The sequence below is a fragment of the Aptenodytes patagonicus genome, chromosome 2 (genome assembly GCF_965638725.1).
Source record: "Aptenodytes patagonicus chromosome 2, bAptPat1.pri.cur, whole genome shotgun sequence".
Lineage (NCBI taxonomy): Eukaryota > Metazoa > Chordata > Aves > Sphenisciformes > Spheniscidae > Aptenodytes > Aptenodytes patagonicus.
Window position 1 is genome coordinate 52,353,129 of NC_134950.1, and position 18,076 is coordinate 52,371,204.

The 18,076-nt window shown below is 41.8% G+C and overlaps 1 protein-coding gene across 7 annotated transcripts in view; it reads left to right on the plus strand.

Moving 5' to 3' along the window:
• The window catches only part of OSBPL1A (oxysterol binding protein like 1A), an 83,961-nt gene that overhangs the window by 31,595 nt on the left and 34,290 nt on the right, over positions 1 to 18,076 (plus strand). The gene's annotated exons all lie outside the window — the stretch shown is intronic.

The window sequence follows — 18,076 nt, forward strand, 5'->3', positions numbered from 1 at the left end:
CTTGACATTGGGATGAACCCTTCTGTGTCAAGTGGAGAAGGTAGAGATGAGCACAGATACTTTTTGCCAAACAATTAAAACATGTGAGGGAAACCCGAAGTTAATGTGTTTGCTTTAATCTGAGTATTTACTGAGGCGTTTATGTCGGAGTTAGTGTAACTTGAAACGTTTTCTGCAGTGACTTTGGCACAAGGTTAGTAAGTATTGTTTCAAAGCAGGACTTCCCTTGTACTATTTCTAGCAGGTATCAGAACCTGCGTTCCAAAAGCAGTTTGATTCTAGTGTTTTTATATTCTAAGGTATTTTTATATAGTTGTAGGAGAAGTTAAGGTTCTTTGCACGCTATTATCTCTGCTAGATTTTCTGGGTGAGTTTAAAATGTATCTCCAATACTTGAGCTGCATGCACTGAAGCTGTATGAAACTGATAGGAAAGGTATTCTTTAAAGAAATCAGCTTTTTTTTTTTAGCTTGCTTCTTCATTAACCAGTGCTAGATAAAGTGTGCTGATGAGTATCTTGACTCTCCTAAGTTTTACTTTTACCATCAAAGGTTATGTTTAACGGTAAATTAAGAGCTCATATTGCATGAGTTTAGAACAAATAGCAGTTGTAAGCTGACTTCATTTGTAGTCTGTTTGTGGCTTTGATCTTCTTCCTTTGTTTATAGGTGTTGTCACTTCTTCTAGTTTTTGTTTTGTTGGTTTGTTTTTTTTTTTTTGAAAGGAGACTTGTTTACAAGCTGATGAAAAATCTTAGCTGATGAGATAAGGTATTCAGAAAAGGTTTCTTCATTTCTTGGTTTAAATGAGTTGTATACTCAGCTAGGCAGAATTTGTCATAAAAAATTAAGCTCGTCATTTTTACAGAAACTTGAAGGTCAAAATACTGTGGGTCATAGTCCTTGGATTTAGTTACCTTTGCCATGGCATAACATGCTATCTCTTGTATGTATAGCTGACGTACTGTAAATAAAAACCGTGCACGCAGTTCCACTATCAAGTATTAAACTCTAGAAGTTCGTGTACTGCCTTAGTTTATTTTGTATTTCTTGGAAACATAATTGAATGTCCAAGGGTTAGATGTGTCTGTATGTGTTGTTGTGAATGAATGCATGCATGCTCTTTGGGATAAAAATAGTTGTCTTTAATACCATGTCTGGTGTGTGGTCTGGGAGACATGTATGAGCATGACTGTTACCACTTAGACCTGCTACCTTCCTGGACTGTGAATGAAGAAGGTGCCTGTAAGCTGTGGCCAGGTGACTCCTTAATGAGACTTTTTATTATCCGTTTGTGGGATGGAGGTGAGGGGAGCAGTGATGACACTCTGCAGTCAAGGGAGAACTATTGATATGGCCACCCTGAGCAAATCTGTCTAGAAAAGTCCTGGAGTCCATCAGGAGTCCTTTTCTGCCACCTGGCAATATAGTCAGCTACGTTAATCTGTCAGGTATTGGGAGCCTTTGGTGTGGGGGAGGGAGAGGTGAAGAGGGGGTGAGGGACTCAACTAAAATCAGCGAAGCTAAGAAAGAGGTTAATATCATGATTTCTGAGTTAGGGCTGGGGAGGGGATCGTGTCTTGGCTGGCTGTTGTACTAGGCCTAGAACCATAGAGTCCTTAGCCCCTCAAGTCATGAAACCGCTGCCTGTGTTTCTCTGCTCTTTTCTCCTTGTGCTTAGAAACAGGTGACAGCTTGCTTTCTGCCCCCCCCCCCCCCCCCCCCCCCCCGCTTCCTTTCAATCACTGGAGCACAACAGAGCAATTCTGTTGTCTGTTCTGTGGCTCTTGCTGAAAGTAGTGGAAATCAAGGCAAGACCTCAGTGTGTCAAGGCCTGTAGGCAATGCCCCAAACAACTGAAACACTGTTCAGCTTGTAAACTTGGGGAAAGGAGGAGAGCGGTTTTCAGGCAGTTGATAATTGCACTGGGCACAGCAAGAGGTGTCTGATGTTGAGAGACTCAAGGTGTGTCTGCATCAAGAAAACCTTTATTGCCTGTATGAGTCTCTAACTGACTTGACCCTATTTCTTCCCCTCTCCTCCAAATGAGTAGAAATGTACTAGAAATACTTAGTGCAGCTTGAATCTTGTTTGAAACTAACAAGTTAATTGGAAGGTTCTCCATGCTCAAACAGGTGCCCAGGTAAAGACTGGTATTTTTCCTTTACGCAGAAGAGCATGGGATATAACATGCTGTGGAATGATGTATAGGCATGTCATGTAAGAGAACAAAGCTACCGACAGGAAAGTCATTTGGCAGGTTGTTTCTCCTGCTGGAACATCAGCAGTTCTAGTCATGCCTTGATGATTCTTGTTGTAGTAATTTTTGGGTGCTGTACATGCATATGTCTTTTACTGTTGCTAAAGCTCTAAAGATGAGATATTCAAATCAGAGGAACTTGATAGTGAAATGTTTGCAGATGGCATAGTGTTCTTCCTCTGGAAGCATTTTCCTTCTGCCACTGTACTGCAGCCTTGCAGATAGAAAGCTAACTACAGGTCTGTGAAGACAATGTCCTTATCAGTATTATGTAAAGCAGTTTAGTGAGTCCAAAGTATCTAGGAGATAGGGGAGTTAAAGAACATAACTTTTTTTCAGAGACTTTCCTAGAGCAGCCAAGACTGAATAGGTCACCAGAGTGGGCAGAGAAGCTAAGCAGCAGCCCAGACGGAAGCTTGTTAAAATAACAAATACTGGGACTCGGTTCAGGGAAAAGATAAGTAAATATTACTGCTTTTCTTTTATAAAAGGGTATTATGTGTGTTGACAGAATGCTTACATTTTGAAGCAAGTTGATGAGATCCTTGGTTGAGTACCGTATATACAAAAGGCTTCTGGGTGGCAGATGGTCCTGGCTGACAGGATGCCTGGATGTTACTATAGGGCAAAAGATGAATGCTACTGGTCTTTGTAGTACAACAGGGTCCCAACTTTTTTTTTTTTCCCCCTTAAGAGTGTGCACTTCAAAAGTTAACCTTTTTCTTTGTAGCTGGTGATATGTTTGAATGTAATCTATGTGCAAAGTGACATACGAATTTCTAGTGACAGAGAAACTCTTGCTGACTTGTAGCTCTACAAGCCTGTGTGAAAGCTGGCTCACACAACTTGTCCGAAGGCATTCTCCACTCGGTACTGCATTGCCCAACTCAAAGTACACTGCTAACGTGTTCTTGCACTTTCCAGAGCGGATTAATGCTTTTGCAAAGCTTGGCTTGTAGTTTGTTGTTTTTTTTCTTGGTAGTTCTTAAGCAGCCTTGTGTAAACTAACTTGGAATCTGTTCATGGGCCTCTGGGGAAACACAGTGTAAAAGCATATTAGTTTGAGATGAGACCCCTTCTCACTAGGCTTCTGCAGCTCTCACTCTGAGGTTTACTTCTGAGGTCTCGTCTACGATTTGTTTGGGAATTTTATTTTTTAATGCAAAGACATGGAGAAAAGGGGCTTAGCTGAGGCTGCAGGGAGGAAAGATCAAGCAGCAATCCAGTTTAATAGAACAGTATTTGATATAGTAAGCTTCTAAAATAGGAATTAGCAATTCTGTTTTCTGTGAATGTATTTGAAAAATGGTGTTCTTGTCTCTGTGTAAGCTGATAAAGAGGAACAAAAAAGAAATACATAACATGGAAATTTTCTTTCTGTGTTCTCGCTACTTACTGCTATGAGGATATTGTTTGTTTTCTTCTCCGTCATGCTTGGAAAACAAACTGGAGTGAGAAGGGTGTGCACTTTTATCCTTCTAGTGTCATTGTGATTTCATAACGGCACGTAAAGCTGATCAGCTTGTTTTCAGTGTTCTGGCTTACTGTGTTCTGGCTTACTGTGTATCTGCTGTGTTTTGGAAGAATGGATGAACAGCGGAGTTCTAAAACTTGCTAGCTCCCAGACAGCCAGTGTATTGTCAGCTAAGCACTGGTAACATTTCAGGAAAAAAATGAAGCAGCAAAAAACAGGATTTAAGGCTGAACCTCTGTGCGTAGCACCATACTTGTTAACTTTATGTTCGCTGGGATTATGTTCGCTGGGATTTTGCATGCAAGTGTGTGAGATACTTGAATGCAGTGGCAGTCTGGCTGAGTGGTCTGGTTTTGTCTCTCAGCTGCATAAAACGTCAGAATGCTGAACTGTGTGACTGCGGTCGCACACGTTTACTAATTCTCTGGAGATGTATTCTCCTGCTTGACCTTTCTTGAAACTTAGGGGTTTTATAATGCCTTTTTCCTTGTAAAGCTGATAAAAGCTATTTTCTTAGGATAATAATGAAAAAATTACTTCTACACATATGAAAAACAAATTTCATGTACCCTGTCCAGTACTGGGTATTAACACGTGCTTTTGAGGGAGATAACGATATTTAACTTTTTATTACTCATATGGTTTGTGTGAGGTTGTTTGAAAGGCGTTGTCTTTGAGTAGCTTAAGTAACTTAAGGGTTCGTGTCACTTAACTGTTGTCAAATCATCTTAAGTTCTCCATGTGGTGGGATTTTTGATATGTTTTATTTGGCCTTCTTAAACGTCAGTGACTTCAGATCTCTTGCCTTATGGCCTAGTAGGCTGTCCATGTGCAATTGTGTAGCCTTTCCTTGAATAAAGGAGGTTGACTGAGTCTAAACTTACTTTTCTGCTGTTCTTTGCTGTGTTTTTAGTTGGTGTATTTTAGTCACTTCCAGTTCCATGAAATATAGGGGTCTTCTAGCCATGAAGAATAAAATGGATGATCTCCCATTTAGACAGTACTAGTGTGTGTGTGTGAGGGTGTTGTCTTTTTTTTTTTCCACTTCACCTGGCAACAATCATAGCTTTTCAACCAAAACTGCTTTTTTCACTTTTTTTATTCAATGACTCCTCAGAGCTAATACCATTTTTATAATAGAGGTAAGCCATTGTGGAATTTGACCTCTTGTCTGATTTTTAATCTTGTGAAGCAAACGTGTACTTGTTGGCCTCTCTCTCTCTCCCAGACTACCAGTGACTTCAAAAGCTTTTTTGGTTTTAATATTAATATTCAGAAGCGTGTTATCTCTGCTTGCTGTGCTGTCCAGTGAAAAAATGCGTTTGTACAATGCTGAGTCACTGAGGTTATCAATAGAATTGGTAAATAGGCTGTGTTTAGAAAGTGTTTATGTACTGAAAATAAATCACTGGTATTATAGTTTTCCTTGATGGTACATGCCAGGCCTGGTCATCAAGGAATGTTAGTAACCTCTTTCTCCAGAGTGCTTGTATTGTTCTTAACATCACCCCCTTTTAAATGCATCAATAATATACTTTAAAAATAAACGTGTTCAGTGTTATGTACAAATGGGAAACGCAGGCCTATGCTATCCTATAAGGATAGCTGATAAACACACACAAAGCAAATGATGCTCCATTTATAGTAAAGAGCTGAGCTGAATGTTGCTGCAAAGGAGTGGTAAGATAGAGGGCCTCTTACAAATAAAGTGTATCCATTTGTTTTGAATATCCTGAAGAGTCCAGTATAAAAGGATGTCCAGCTTTGATGTAAGGATAGCCCTCATCTGAATATCTCGTCTTTATAGAATGCATTTGGGAGTGACACCTGTGATGTGCTTACTTTGCTTGCATAGCTGCATGTTAAGCCGCTTGTAAGGTAAACATGGACTCAGTCAGTGGATTTGAATAGGAATGTTTTCCCTCCTCTCATACTTGTCACTGCTACATTATTAGTGTTAAAACTTGGACATCAATGCAATAACTCTTGGAGCCGTAGGTACGCTAGGAGACTTTGAGAATGGCTTTAAAGCGTGCCTATTTGAAGGAAGTCTGCAGTGTACATCATAATGTAGGGGTACTCCTTAGCTTAGAAGTAGAAAAGTTTAGTCACAGAAGCAGACTGTAAACTTTTTCATCTGCTTTGGAGAGTTTTGTGCTGCCAAAGCTACACTGCTTCCACAACATAAGCTCATTTAGATATGTTGACCCTTGAACAAAAATACAGCTTCCTATTAATCTTGAAATTTAATAGTGTTGCTATTGCAGATACCTTTTTTTTGAGTCAAGAGCTATGGTGGGAGAAAGGGCAGGGAGAACAAAATTACTCTTGCCTTGTCTGGAAGCATTCAGTTTAGTTGGCCAGTCAGCCTCCAGGCCTTGTGCAGGTCTATCGTAACAGAAGAGCATCTGCAGGAACTTGGAGGGTTTGAACTGATAGACATGAACTAATGGAGCAGAGTCATACACAGGGATTTTTATCATTGTGGTGGGGAATAATCTTAAGTTGTCAAGATAATGGTATAGCTCTTCTAAGTAATGTGGTAATCCATATGTCAGTAGTTTATACCTTTCTGGAAATGCCAACAAGACTACTAATTGTGGAAGTATTCTGTGCTATGCATGCAAATTGGATTGTCTATTGTTCCAGTGAAACACCTTGCTGCAAGGTCAGACAAACCAAACTGAGGTGAAAATGAGCTGGCTGAGCCTTTAAGACAGCTTCAAACCTTAGACAGTTGCATCTGTGCCTATGGATAGCAGAAATCTAGTTTTGTCTGACCTGTATCTCCTCCAGCTCTGAAGCCACATTTCAGGCTAAGGGCTAAACTCTAATCTCACAGAATAACAAAATGGTTGAGGTTGGAAGGGACCTCTGGAGGTCCTCTGGTCCAACCCCCCTGCTCAGGCAGGGCCACCTAGAGCTGGTTGCCCAGGACCATGTCCAGATGGCTTTGGAGTACCTCCAAGGATGGAGACTCCACCACCTCTCTAGGCAAGTTGTGCCAGTGCTCGGTCACCCTCACAGTAAAAAAGTGTTTCTTGATGTTCAGAGGGAATCTCTTGTGTTTCAGCTTGTGCCCATTACCTCTTGTCCTATCAGCAGGCACCACTGAGAAAGAGCCTGGCTCCATCGTCTTTGTACCCTCCCTTCAGGTATTTATGTAGGTTGATGAGATCCGCCCTGAGCCTTCTCTCCTCTAGCCTGAACCGCCCTCAGACATCCACACAGTACTTAAGAGGCAGTCCAGTACAGTAGTTTTAGACAATTTCAGGGAACCATGTGTCACAGATAGGCTGATAACATATGGTCAGTGTTTACTATTGTCTTTGCTCCCACATACAATTTATTGAATCTAAAAAACGATGTGTCACTAGACAGACGGATCCTTCTTCAGCTTGGGGTGGGGGGAACTCTTGGTGTTCCTTTAGAATTAGACTTTCATCAAATCTACCTTCTAGTTTTATTCTAGCAGCCAGTGGTTTTTATTGGAGAAGTTCATAAAAGAGCTTACTAGAAGTTTAAGCTGGGGCCTCTTCTTCTGAACTGTAGATGCTACTGAATTGCATATTGGGGAGTAATAAATAGAAGATTTATCAGTAAAAAGCTTTGCTATACTGTTAAGAATGTATCTCAGGGAGAAGCAGGCTTGTTTTATCTACTCAATTCATCTTTAGTTACTTTTTGCACAAGAAGGACCTGAGTAGCAATGAGTAACACACTGAATTCTTGCAACAAAGTAAAAAACAACCCCCCCAATAACAAAAAAAAACCCCACCAGATAAAGACAAAAGTGTTTGAGGTCATTCATAAGGAGAGAAGATCTGTTCCACTGAGTGAGAATATTTGGATTATCTAACTGTTCTGCATGGCAGTGGTGGTGTTCTATAATGTCTCCTTGACATATATCAGTAGGTATCATATTTTGGGATAACTGTGGTGGGTTTAGACTCTAGCAATTATTTCTAACAAAAACAAGAACTGGGAGGCAGTATTTCAGATTTCATTCTCAATATGCAAGTATCTTTTTGTTAATTTGATCTAACGTTTTGAACCTTCAATTTGGATTTCCATAGCCCATAGCATAGTTATCTGTCTGCCCAAACTGCAGGATGAACTTCTGTACGACATACTCTAATTTCAGGAAATGTCTTGTCAGCCTACCCAGGGCCTAGCTGATGTCTGCTGGCTGTTGCCTGCTTAGGGGTAAGCTAAAAGCAGTGTCTCAGAGGAAAATCCATCCCTAAGAAGAGACAAACTTCTTAATGCTGCAAGTCCTTCTAAAATCTGAAGTGGTAATGGGATTTCTGCATTTGTGTCTGTCTGTGAAGTCTGATTCTTTAATACTGGAAAGTTGAGAAGAGCCTGTTCTGGGCTATAGCAAATGAGAATGCTTTCCAAGGTGCATTTCATTTGGGGATCAGAACTCCAGCACTGTGTTGTGAAACTCACTGTTGACTTCTGGCCTACGTAGGAGTTCAACTTTTTTCTTTTTTAACTAGTTTGGTTAGCATCCAAAATGAAATAAAAACTAGCAAATAAGATGTCTGAGTTTTTTCATAAATGCAGAATAACTGTACAGCATGCCTGTTTGTTTTGGAATTGCTTTTTAAAAAAACTCAGTTGTTCTTCATAAATAATTAACAAGATTCCTAATGCAGAGCTTGTAGAACAGACAACCAGCTTCAGAAATGTTAATTTTTTTAATAGGAAGCTGGTTTCACTCTGCATCGACAACGCATCCAGTTGTGTAGCAGCACTAGTAAGCCAGTAAGAGCCAACAAAAACATAGCAAAAACACGACAGTTGCTTCAAAAGAGAAAACATTAATACATGCATCCGCTGTGATCCAACTGGGAAGAAGTGTGAGGGAGGGGATACAAAGGGGTTGATCAAAGTAATCAGTGGTGTATACTGAAAAATACTTAAGGGAAGTAGCTAGATCAAAACTGCCTTAAGATCTATTTTCAAAACAGTCCTTAAGAATAAAAAGGAAATGTTTCCTGTGTGCATTCTTAAGAAACCTTACATCTTAAAGTCTGGTTTCTCTGTGAGACTGGCAAACTTCAAAGATGTCCAGAGTCTCTCAAAGGGAAAAGATGCAAAAAAAAGTCCCTACCAGATCTGAAAACATGCAGCAATATACTGTTTTAGTCCTGCTGGCATCAGTATAATATATCAGCTTGAATGAGACCCTTAGTTTGGGTAAGGTTACCTGTGGCGTATGCCTTTGAGGAAATAGATGCTTAATGTCACTACAGCAGCAAAATATCTTTGGGCTGTGGGTTTTTTTTCTGGTAATCTTGTAGCTCTGCAACTTGAAACAAGCTTCCCAAACATGTACATCACTGCTGATGTCATTCAGTCCCAGCTTGTTTTGGCATAAGCTATTAGCAAATGTGAACAGCAGCCATATTTAATTTCAGCTTTACTCAGAATAGAAGCAATACTTAACAGAAAATGACAGAAGGCTTTTTGTTTGAACTCTTGATATTTGACTAATCGTTATTGTAATACTGGAGCATGAGTAGGGACAGAATGCACTCTGGAAACTGGCAACTTCTGCAGCTCTCAAACCTAAGTAGACTTTGTGAGATTTATCAGTTTACAGTTAAGTTGTCTAAGTAAAATGTAAAAAAACAAATACTTTTTAGAGGAATACTTGGAATTGCCATTAAGTCTCACTTTAGAAACAAACCAGAAAAAGCTCTGTTAAGTCTTGACCAGTGCAGAATCACTTTGAAGAAAGCAGTTTCTCTTGATAGAAAAGCTTAAACCCAACCTTTTTAAGCCAAAACCATCCTCCTAATCTGCAATCAGACATGAAGTCTTTGCAGTTTGTTCTTGTGCTCCTAGATGAGTTCTTGGCTCAGAACTGCAACATTCTCCGCTGGTTAAAACCGGTGCTTCATCAGCCTCTGAATAAACAAACTTTGACATAGCCAAATGTGGAAACAGGAGAGGGGAAGGAAGGCAGCGAGCTCCATGTTGAGGGGGAATTGTCATTGTCTTAGGAGGGAAAGGTGGGAGGCAAACAGTCTTTGTCCCTAGCATGTAGATAGTTCAGAAACTGTTAATCCAGGCAGTCTTGAATTATGAATTTTTATAGTAGACTTGTATGCTGGAAGAAGGGTGCTGACTGCTCAGCATCTCCAGCTCTTCTCTTGAATAACAGTTCTCTTACTGCCTTAATATCTGTCTGTGTTGACATGATCCTGCCAAAGTCTGGGTTTCTTCTGTGTGGATGATAGCTTGGCTCTTGCTTCTAGCAGTGGTTCCACTGTCTCCTTCTAAGTTTTATGATCATATCTGGTCCTTTCCTTCATTAGCAGAATTTTATTATTTTAATAAATCAAATGTAGGGAAATATTGTAACTCTGTACTCAGAAGAATGAAATGTAGCCTTTCCAAATCAGCCCTGCTAAACTCCTCCTCTTGAAATTTTGAGGTGAATGTTCATAGTTGACTTACAATGAATCCTTGTGTTCATCTGGGGAATGACTGAGGCAGAGTCTTATGACTTGATTTACGAAGTCTTTGGTTTCTTCTATAGGCTTTGAGTTGGGATGTAAGTTAATAGATTACCAGGACTTCGAATTGGTATGTATGGGATTTGCTTGTGTGTATGGGGATCTTTCAGCCTTTGTACAGAAAGGGACTTTATTGGTGATGTTTCCTGTATATGGGTCTGAAAGAAAGCAAAATGTTATGTTAGCCTTCTGAGTTTCTTTTCTATTTTGAATTTGATGGTCTCAGTAAGATATGTGGTACTCAGCTGTAGCTGTAGAGTCAGCTGGCCAGACTTCTGAGATGAAGACTGATGCTGTCTTGTGATACAGTAAGTAACCCTTTACCTGTCATCAGTGAGCTCAGCTTACCTCCTTGATTAACTGATAACATCTTGTTTTGCATTTCAGTAATTGCACTAGCAGTAGTTCAAGTCACTGGCAAGTGCTACCTAACTATGCTATCTTTAACTAGAGATCTGATAGATCTCTGAAGCTGGGTAAATGGTAAACTTGCAGCACAGAGAGAAAACTGAAGCAAGAAAGAACGGTTGAAGTAAAGCATGACTTTTTTGGATCAGTCCTCTGTACTCTGGGGTGAGCTGAGGCTATGATGAAGTTTACAAAAGCTAGTTTACTGCAGCAAATGGAGAGTTACGATACAAGGCCTTAACATATGTTAAGATAGCAGATGTTTGTCACAAATTCCTTGTGGTTGATGGTGGTGGGGAGTGGTGAATCAGCAGGGGGACTCTGTGTGGAAAGGCCTATGCGTAAACAGATAAGAATTCTGAAAGTTTTGTATGAAATATTTACATGCTTTAGGAATCTAGTGATGTGTTCATGAAACTGATTGCATCTGTTTGGGAACACTTTGCTTTTGCTTTAATGTGAGCTGTTGCACTTGCAGTTTTATGATGTGTCATAGGAGTATTAATAAAGCACTTGTTCCTTTCTCTAGTACTTCAAATACCTGAGGCATGCTTGCAAAAAAACATACTGAAACTAAAACTGTTCCTGGTTTTTGGGGGTGGAGGGGGGGGAGGGTTAGGAGAAAAGCAGGATTATACATATTCATATCATACATTAATGTGTGCTTAGTGGGAGTTAAGTCCCATAAGTAGAGGTAAAAATCAAGCCTTTTATTTATTTTCATTCTGGAAAACTTAGAATCATAGAATAGTTTGGGTTGGAAGGGACCTCTAAAGGTCATCTAGTCCAATCCCTCTGCCATGGGCAGGGACATCTTCAACTAGATCAGGCTGCTCAGAGCCCCGTCCAACCTGACCTTGAATGTTTCCAGGGATGGGGCATCTACCACCTCTCTGGGCAACCTGTGCCAGTGCTTCACCACCCTCGTCATAAAAAAATTTCTTCCTTGTATCTGGTCTATATCTACCCCCCTTTAGTTTAAAACCATTCTCCCTTGTCCTGTCACTACAGGCCCTGCTAAAAAGTCTGTCCCCATCTTTCTTATAAGCCCCCTTTAAGTACTGAGAGGCTGCAATCAGGTCTCCCTGAAGCCTTCTCTTCTCCAGGCTGAACAACCCCAACTCTCTCAGCCTTTCCTCATAGGAGAGGTGTTCCATCCCCGTGATCGTTTTCGTGGCCCTCTTCTGGACCCGCTCCAACAGGTCCATGTCTTTCTTATGCTGAGGGCTCCAGAGCTGGACGCAGTACTCCAGGTGGGGTCTCACCAGAGCAGAGTAGAGGGGCAGAATCCCCTCCCTCGCCCTGCTGGCCACGCTTCTTGTGATACAGCCCAGGATACAATTGGCCTTCTGGGCTGTGAGTACACATTGCTGGCTCATGTCCAGCTTTTCATCCACCAGTACCCCCAAGTCCTTCTTGGCAGGGCTGCTCTCAATCCCTTCATCCCCCAGCCTGTATTGATAGCGGGGGTTGCCCCAACCCAGGTGCAGGACTTTGTACTTGGCCTTGTTGAACTTCATGAGGTTCACACGGGTCCACCTCTCAAGCCTGTTAAGGTCCCTGTGGATGGCATCCCATCCCTCTGGCGTGTCAACCGCACCACACAGCTTGGTGTCATCTGCAAACTTGCTGAAGGTGCACTCAATCCCACTGTCCATGTCATTGATGAAGATATTAAACAGTACTTGTCCCTGTACAGACCACTGCAGGACACCACTTGTTACGGATCTCCATCTGGACATTGAGCCGTTGACCACTACCCTCTGGATGCGACCATCCAACCAGTTCCTCATCCACTGGACAGCCCACCCATCAAATCCATATCTTGCCAATTTAGATAGAAGGATGTTCTGGGGGAACTTGTCAAATGCCTTACAGAAGTCCAAATAGATGACATCTGTAGCTCTTCCCGTGTCCACTGATGTAGTCACTCCATCGTAGAAGGCCACTAGGTTGGTCAAGCAGGACTTGCCCTTGGTGAAGCCTTGCTGGCTGTCTCAAATCACCTCCCTGTCCTCCATGTGCCTTAGCATAGTTTCCAGGAGGATCTGTTCCATGATCTTCCCAGGCACAGAGGTGAGACTGACTGGCCTGAGTTCCCCGGGTCTTCCTTTTTTCCCTTTTTAAAAATGGGGGTTATGTTTCCCCTTTTCCAGTCAGTGGGGACTTCGCTGGACTGCCACGACTTCTCAATTATGATGGATAGTGGCTTAGCAACTTCATCCGCCGGTTCCTTCAGCACCCGCGGATGCATCTCATCAGGTTCCATGGACTTGTGCACCTTCAGGTGCCTTAGATGGTCTCGAACCTGATCTTCTCCTACAGTGGGCAGTTCTTCATTCTCCCAGTGCCTGCCTTTGCCTTCTGCGACTTGGGCGGTGTGGCTTGGGCACTTGCCAGTGAAGACTGAGGCAAAAAAGTCGTTGAGTACCTCCGCCTTCTCCACATCCCAGTTAACCAGGTCTCCCGTTTCCTTCCAGAGAGGGCCCACATTTTCCCTAGTCTTCCTTTTATCACCAGTGTATCTATAGAAGCTTTTCTTGTTGCCCTTGATGTCCCTGGCCAGACTTAATTCTGTCAGGGCTTTAGTTTTCCTAACCTGATCGCGGGCTGCTCGGACAATTTCTCTGTATTCCTCCCAGGCTACCTGTCCTTGCTTCCACCCTCTGTAGGCTTCCTTTTTGTGTTTGAGTTTGTCCAGGAGCTCCTGGTTCATCCATGCAGGCCTCCTGGCGTTTTTGCCTGACTTCCTCTTTGTTGGGATGCATCGCTCCTGAGCTTGGAGGAGGTGATCCTTGACTATTACCCAGCTTTCTTGGGGCCCTCTTCCCCCCCAGGGCTTTATCCCATGGTACTCTGCTAAGCAGATCCCTGAAGAGGCCAAAGTCTGCTCTCCTGAAGTCCAGGGTAGTGAGCTTGCTGTGCACCCTTCTCGGTGCCCTAAGGATCTGGAACCCCACCATGTCGTGGTCACTGCAGCCAAGGCTGCCCTTGAGCTTCACATTCCCCACCAGCCCCTCCTTGTTGGTGAGAACAAGGTCCAGCATAGCACCTCTCCTCGTTGACTCCTGTACCACTTGGAGAAGGAAGTTACCATCGACACATTCCAGGAGCCTCTCGGATTGCTTATGCCCTGCTATGTTGTCCCTCCAACAGGTATCGGGGTGGCTGAAGTCCCCCATGAGGACCAGGGCTTGTGAGCGTGAGGCTGCTCCTATCTGTCTATAGAGGGCCTCATCCGCTCAGTCTTCCTGGTCAGGTGGCCTGTAGCAGACCCCCACTGTAATGTCACCTGTCCCTGCCTTCCCTTTAATCCTGAGCATAAGCTCTCGGTCGGCTCCTCATCCATCCCCAGGCAGAGCTCCATGCACTCTAGCTGGTCATTGACACACAGAGCGACAGCCCCTCCTCATCTCCCCTGCCTGTCCTTCCTAAAGAGCCTGTACCCCTCCATTCCAGCACTTCAGTCATAGGAGCCATCCCACCATGTCTCCATGATGCCAATAAGATTGTAGCCCTGCAGGTGTGTGCACTTCTATTGAAGCTCAAATGGGGTTAAAACTATGAGAACTATGAGCAACTGGTTTCAGTTTTCACTTCGGTAGCAGCTTAAGCAACAACTTAGTCCTATTCTAGGTAGCAGAAAATCTAAAAGCACTTTTTTCATAGAAGCATATCCTGTAGACTTAGTGTTGCAGCAGCATGCTTCAAAGTTAGCTAACAAAATATATAGAACTGTTCCATTTCTAAACAGAGATGCCTTGAGAAAGATATTCAAAGTCTTTGTTTCTTCCATGAAGAAGTGAAAAGGCAGGTTTTGTTCAAGACATGGAGGCAGACCTGACTCTTCTTGAAACTATGTAGTTCTCATTCTACATTAAATGTAAAAGAATAACAGATTTACTCAGCACTAGTTTAAACTGGTCATCACAAAGAACTGGCTTATACAAGGAGGCACTAGCAATAGGGACTGTATTGTACTAAGAGCAAAATTGCAACTATGTGAGCTTGTCTGTTAGAATAGACAAACAGTGTATATATCAAACTGTCTGCATTGAGGTTGTGATTTGCACTGTTAGCCTCGGGATTTTTGGTACGGGTTTTTGTTTGGTATGAAGATCACAGAAGAAGGGAAAGAATCCTTGCTTCGGATTCCCAGCGCTTCCTGTGAGTAGTTTTCCATAGTGTAATGTGTTAGAACTTAGAACTTAGAAAGCTCTGTGTTGTGTCTTTCAGGATAGCATGTCCTGTTGGAGTAGCTGACCCTGGAAACTAACAGTTTCGTATAAATAGATGTAGTGTGAAACAAATTGCAGGTTTGATTGGCATTTACTCCATTACAGAAAGCAGGATTACATTTCTTAATGTCAGGAGATGTCCACAGAAAACTGTCGGTTCTACTATAGCAGCATTTTTCTAATTCCTCGGTTACATGTTCATTTCCAGCCAGGTGTTAGACTAGCCCTTAGCTTACTATGGAAATCTTGCACCTTGCGCCTGTGCTTTGTGGCAAATGTCCCATAAGCGGTGACATTTTTGGGAGGATGGAATTTCTGTGGCAGTTGGACAAAGCCATTCATCTTGAAAACCAAAACCCCACTTCTGAGTAGTCACAGCATTGGTGAGGCAGTGTTGTAGGCTGCTTTCCTGCACTCAGCTTACTGCAGAGGAGAATTGGTACGGAGCGTACTGGCACTCCAGCAGAGTCTGGCTTCAGATCCCCTGGTGGTTGCTATGTGAAAGAGGTAGTTCTTCCTTCCTACACAACTCGAAAGTCTGCATATTTTGGGCTTTCTTATTCCTAACACTGAAGTTAAGTGCTTTTGAAGGTAAAATTCAACTAAATGACACTGCAGTGTTATGAAGTGTCTTTTCTCCCTCTCAGTCTAGGAGAACCTAGAGTTAAGGTATGCTGTCTTTTAATTTACTATTCTAATGTTAAAGGCAGGTAGTCCTACATATTGTTGAGGTGTTTGTTCTATGCCTTGCTTGTTGTGTGTTGTTTTTTAGGATTTACTCGCAGCTGCAATAGCATGTTGCTGAGATAATCATTTATTAGCTGGGCATACAGTGGTGTGACCCTTTCCTACCCCACAAAAGTGCCCCTGTTGTTGGGCATTCATTTAAATTAAAAGCATCCAGCACCAAACAAAGCAAGTATTTTGTGTATTGTACTGAGATGTCTTCAAGATGATAGAGAAGCCTTGGTTACAGGCTGCGCCGATATAGTTCAAGACTTCAGGCTTTAAAAAAGGAAAAAAAAAAAAACAAAAACCAAAAATAGTGGTTTGGTGCACGTTACTAGTCTCCCACCTACCTCATGGAAGCTGAGGGTACAGAAAGGAATGGGACTGGTGTTTGTTACACACAGATAAGCTTTTCGATATTTTTGGAATAGGCACGTGAACTTTCTGCTAGTAATACACAGTGAAGGAGTTAACTTTTAAACCATGCTCTTGTGCTTAGCAGGATTTCTAATAGCATGGAAAGGCAACAAAGTGTCTGCAAATAGCTTGTTGCTTTCCTTTTAAAAAATAAAATAAATAGAGGTCTGACTGCTAAAATAATTCTACTATTTAAACTCACAATTCAGTGCTTACAGCCTAAAGGACTCAAATACTTATGGGAAGCTGTTGGAAGCAGATACTCATTCAGTTAAATGAGAAGTAAAACCGGTTACCAGAACTTGGATATCAAACCTCTTCAGCTGGAGAAGTATTTTAAAAAAAAAAAAAAAAAAAAATTGCACTGACCTAGATGCTGAAGTCTTGGTGGTTCTGTGTCAGTGTATCAGGTTATAGCTGTGTCTATAGCTGTAAAGTTAATGATTGAGTGATTGTTTACTTCTGTGAGACAAAGCTAGATAGTTTCCATCAGCAATTATAAATCTGAAGTATCACTATAATAATATTCTCTCTAGAGATGAAAACAAGATTGATCTTAACTGTCATTGTCTAACAGTGCAAGCACAAGCCCAACTTTATTGATAACTGTAATTGCTCTTGTGCAGTATAGCTCCTGACAAGGGTAAGGTAGGAAGCCTGACCAGTTGAATGTTGGGAACTCAGCTGGCCTCATGCCGGGCTCGCTAGAGTGCTCTGTGCCGCTGTCCCTGTGAAGCTCAGTGGAAAGCTTACAATGCTGATGGTGGCACTGGCATTGTGGGCACCAGCGGCAGGGATCAAAAAGATGACAGCCGTTCCATAGCTGGAGGATGAGGAGCTGAACCCAGTATGATGTGAATTGCCATCTGTCTCTTCCTCAGCTCAGGCACCACTACTAAAGGTACAGAAACCACGGCTGTATCACAAGCTGTGCCTTACGCAGGCTGTCAATAAAATGCCTCTTCTGGTATTTTCCTGGGTATGCTCAGACTGGATTTCCAGAGCTGTGTATACATCGATACCTGCATCATTTTGGTATGATATTTACTACCTTATATAAATATTTGTGTCACTGTATAAAATAGTGTGGTACTCGGATGATATTCCACTGAAAAACGTTCGTCTGTCTATGTCCAGTTTAATAGACTGAAATATGTATGCTTCTGAAAGTGGGTGTTTTCTTTTGTTGTTTTATTCTCGTCTTCCTCCTTTATACATAGATCCTAAAGGTTTTGTGTTAATAAGCATTTATAAAACTAGTCTGGAGGTTCCTGTAATCTTTCAGTTTTGTGTTGGGACACTGAAGAAAGATAGGATGGGGAAGAAAAAACTTTGGGGAAAAGGGATAAAGCTGAAGTGTCATCTCTAAAAATGGTGGTGGAGTAGCCAGGAAGATGGAATAATTCACCTCAGAACTTAATTGTTGGCCAAGTCTTATGAATGAAAAATAGTGCGGCAAAATTATGCATAACAGCAATATACTACTTTCATTTTGGGAAAACCTGTCACTCAGTTGGTCAGTTATGTTGTTCAATAAACTTATGCTTTGAAAATAGTGCCAATCTGCCTGCATATTTCTTGTTAAGCTTTGAAGAATGGAGTGTGTGGTTCTGGAAAAAAACCAAAACGTCCTGCCTTTACAGTCAAATTAGTGCAAGAAGGTTTTAGGAGATGTGTCTCGTCAATAATAAAAGACAAGGTGGCAAAATGGTGATACTGCTTAAAGCTGCCTTGTGTTTAAAAAATAAACAGAATGCTTATTTCAAACAAGGTTATTTCTCCAGTGATACGTGTATTTTTAAGTAGAGTACATGAAGGTTGTACTAGCTCTATCTCTGCAAGCATTGCTTTTCTACAGGTGAAATCAGTCAAATAATGGTAGTAGAACTTTTTTTTTAATTAGTTCTCATATTGACACCATAGAACTGTTTTGGTGCTTAAGGACGCAGTATAGTTACAGACAGTATTTCCAGACTACTACCTTCAAAGAGCTGCTAGTGTAAACTCTTACCCTTCACTGA